At 35.3% G+C, this 4459-nt stretch overlaps 1 pseudogene; it reads right to left on the bottom strand.

The window, feature by feature from the left end:
- Nucleotides 1-556: 556 nt before the first annotated feature.
- On the bottom strand, nucleotides 557-2329 carry LOC143541299 (F-box protein SKIP2 pseudogene; annotated as a pseudogene).
- Between the last annotated feature and the right edge of the window lie 2130 nt (nucleotides 2330-4459).

The raw sequence follows: 4459 nt of genomic DNA, 5'->3' as shown, positions 1-4459 counted from the left end.
CGGATATAAGGCCTGATAACACCAAAAATTGAAGAGTCGCCGTGGGCCGGTTGAGAGTCACCCTGTACTATCTTGGTTCGTGTATATTGGTACAGTACCAATAAAGGACTACGACTAGATAGGGTTTGCAACAGGGGGCTATAACGTATGCATGGTTGAGCTTCAGGGTCTGCGAGGGGTCATATAACGGATAGATGTGATGGTTCAAACAAAATGGTCAGCGGCAAACTGGATATAAGGCTGAAAACACCAAACCCAACACATCACCATCTTTACAAGCAACTTACGTCCAATTCCTTTAAACAAGCTATTTAAGGTCATGCTTTTGAGTCACTCTTCCAACTATGCCTCACCAACTGAGTTTTTACCCAACTCTTCAAGAAACAGGGTTCCACACATTGTGATTGTGTGTTGTATCTAACATACATACCATCAAAGTAGGACACCTAAGAAGTGCAATATGGGTAATATGAAAAACTATTACTATAATAGGCTAACAAACAAGCCTAATTGTTAAATTCCAACCATATGTAAGATGAAAAGGAAAGCGAATTAATTGATCAAGATCAAGAAATTGTAATCATAAATAGATAAAAATGTAACATATCTCATTTGTAAGACGAAAAAGAAAGCAAATAAATTAACATAGTCTTGATCTTAGAAGTTACAACACATAAACTTGACTATGGTATGATTAGTTACCATTAGAGCTGCTTTGACCAACTGACCACCTCCTGAAAGTGCTACTCACAAATCCCCTGCCACCAAGAAGCCCAAACCGCGTCTTAAAGATGGACCCTCGACCACTAGAGCTAGTAGCCAACGACTCCTGGTTCATTGCAGCCGGTGACTCAATCGGCTGGTCCTCTCGTGCACCACTTTCACTGATCGTTACATCCACATTCTCACCTTCAACCGCGCACACATCCAAATTAACCACCAAAGACCCTCTTTTAGACTTTAACCAATCCCCAACTTCACCGGTCACATTCCTACACTTCTTCACCTTAATCTTAACCAAATTCGGACACCCGAAAGCAAAAGCCCCAATCCCTTCATCCGAAACCGGACACCCTTTAATACAAACCTTCTTCAACGCAACACATTTCGACGCAATACAAAAAATCTCACCATCCGATATCGTATCACTCCCACACAAAGCCAATCGTTCCAACTTCTTACAATTCATCGCAATAGCTTCCAAACTTATCGAGCTTGGGTTCACACCAATCAAAACCAGCTCCTGAAGATTCACACTATGTTTCGCAATCGCAATGAGCGCCTCATTCCCTATCCTATTCGTCTTCCAACCGTCAATATGAAGCTTCCTCAACAACTTACAACTCCCCGCGACATTAACCACGCCAGTATTAGTACAATCCGGAGTCTTAACAATATGCAAAATCTCCAAATTAGAACAATTAGCTAAAGCCGATAAACCCGAATCACTCACTTGAACCCTCTCCAAATGAACCTCAACCAACAACCGATCCGAATCCGAACCCACAACCGATTCCAACAACTTATCCCAATCACCTAAACATCTAAGCAACTTCAACGTTTTCAAATTCTTCGAACCCGAAATCAACGGGCCGAATAACTGACCGTTATAAAGCTCCTTAAGCAGTATAGATCTAAGCGAATTACCGACCGCACCGGGACCGATAACCTCCGGCGGTCCACCGTCGGTGATGCCACGTAAGCGCTTAACCGACAACTCTTCAAGCGAATAACAATTATCAAGCAAGGCGTTCATACCTTTGGCGCCAACAGTACACGACCCACATGAAAATTTCTTCAATTGCTTGCAGTTCTTAGCCAACGCCGCCATACCCAGATCGGTGATTTCACGGCAGCCGCGAAGCTTCAGGCGCGTGAGTCTCCGGCACCGGAAGGATATTAAAATCAGACCGTTGTCGTCAATACTAACGGATCTACGGTCACATCGTAAGGATAGTTTTGTAACGGAATCGAACCGTGAAAACAGTGAAGGAGTAAACGGAACGAGTTCCGACTGGGCGTTGAGACTGAGGAGGTGGCGGCTTTGGCCTTCGACTAGTAACCATCGTCTGGAAACCAGCGAGCAACGTTTCCGGTCACCGGAGCTTAGAAACTGGAAAATTAAGGCTAAACAATCGTCGGGTATATCATAAGTGTAATCAACGGTTGAATCGGGAAATCTGAGAGATGGGTTTTGGTCGGAGTGGGTGAAATCGGGCATCTCCGGTAAGATGGTGACGCCGGCGGCGGCGATTGGGTGGAGGAAGATTGGCCCATCCAGGTGGAAATTGAAATGGAAATGGAAATGGAAATGGAAATGGTCAGGTTTTAAAATATTATTTTTGGTTTAATTGTTTGTTTGGTTGGGTTTATAAATTTATTATTATTATTTATAAATATGGATATGTGTGAGTGGGTGGAAAATGGGTTTGAATGATCGACCGGCCCGACGTCAATTGGAATATTATTAATATTATTATTATTATTATTAATAATAATAGATTTTTAGAACACGTATTGAACTTTGACTTTCAGATAAACCGGAGAACGGGTCATTTGAATTTTCGTTTTTGGGTTTTTTGGGTGTTGACCGCCATTGTTTGTATCAATTCAAAAAAAAAGGAATTAATTAGCAAGTTATGAACGATTAATACGTAATTGTGGTATTGATAATTAAAAAATAAAAAACATCTAATTATCTATTAAAGCAATAAGCTTTAAGTCCATATACCTCTTTCTATTGGTTGATTCTCATAGTTTCCATTTATATCAATTCATTCTCTAATTTCAAGTTAATAAAATAAATCAATAATATATTATATTAATATTCATCAACGCTATTAAATTATTATCTTTCCTCTTTCCTTTAATATTTAATTTTTCATTTTTAATACTTAAAGAATAAATAATAATGTAATAATGTAATATTTAATATTACATTTAGCTAAAAGTGTAAATTTAGATTAATTAAATACGAAATATTATTTAGTTGTAGCTTGAATATGAAATATTTAAGTATTCAAAAATGAAAAAAGTCAAAACAATAATACGAAATATTTAGCTATAGTTTGTATACCAAATATTCAAAATTTCTTTTTGAAAATTTAATTATTTTTTGTTGATTTCATTCACCACCTTTGTTATTTTTTGCTTGATTTCATTCACCACATGTGTTAATTTTATAGATAATATATAATAAATAATTTAATTAATTATTTGTTATTTAATCAATAGAAGAGATTACGGATAATATATATATATATATATATATATATATATATATATATAAAATATAGAGATACCGATATAAAATATTATAATTGTGTTAAAATATTATATTATTTAAATTTAAATAAAATAAATTAAATATGTCAAATTCTAAAAGAAATTAAGGAAATTAGGAAAGGATGACCCATTTTATTAAGGTAAGGTTTAATTACGGATTTGTAAATATTTAAATTTGATATTCCCTCCTTCCTATTTGAATTAAGTTTTACTATAATATATAATAAATAATTTAATTAATTATTTGTTATTTCATCAATAGAAAAGATTACGGATTTAATATAGAGATACCGATATAAAATATTATAATTCTGTTAAAATATTATATTATTTAAATTAAATTTGTCAAATTCGTAAGGAAAATAAGGAAATTAGGAAGAAATGACCCATTTTATTAAGGAAATTACGGATTTGTAAAATTTTAAATTTGATATTCCCTCCTTCCTATTTGAATTAATTATTGTCTAAATTATGGTCTAAATTTGAATGTAAATTTTATTTAATTAACAATCATTAAGTTTTATTATAATTACGTTAGTTGACCCATTGACCCATTGACACACTGATTTCATTACAGTCATTTACTTTTAAGAATTAAAATACAATACCATTTTCACTCATTCACTTATTATTTAGCGGTTTCTCTAATAAAGACACCGCCCCCCTAAAGCCCAACATGCTTTGGCGAGTGCCCTTTATAGTGGAATCATCAAGAGTTTGGAAATGAAGTTTGATTTATCCCCTCTATTGGTGCATAAATGTCAGTAGTTCATATGTCTAGTGTCTGTAATCGAGTCTGTAATATTGTTTATGTATTTGTTTGTTCAAAGCGAAGTTGTTGACAAGTTCGCTTAGGCGAACTTGTTAACAAGTTCGCTTGGTTAACAAGTTCGCCTAGGCGAACTTGTTGAACAAGCGAAGTTATGGATAACTTCGCCTGAGGCGAAGTTGTCGTGTATTTATATAGGTTACGGATTACTGTTTAGAAAGTAGTTCGAGTTCGTGTAAATCAGTGAGTCAAGTGACGTGAGGTCGAGAGTCTGTAACTGTGATTATATCACGTGTTGAGTTATTAATATAACGTGAGTTTGTTCGTATCGTATTCGTGTGTTCATGTGTTTGTGTTCTACGTCCGTAACGATCTACACAGGGATTCCGCACCTGTGTATATCGG

This window comes from Bidens hawaiensis, unplaced genomic scaffold, assembly GCF_021521415.1.
Source record: "Bidens hawaiensis isolate Kalapana, Puna unplaced genomic scaffold, B.hawaiensis_p1.1 tig00012490_1, whole genome shotgun sequence".
NCBI lineage: Eukaryota > Viridiplantae > Streptophyta > Magnoliopsida > Asterales > Asteraceae > Bidens > Bidens hawaiensis.
Note: the sequence above shows the minus strand (reverse complement) of the source record. Positions and strands in the feature narration are given on the sequence as shown.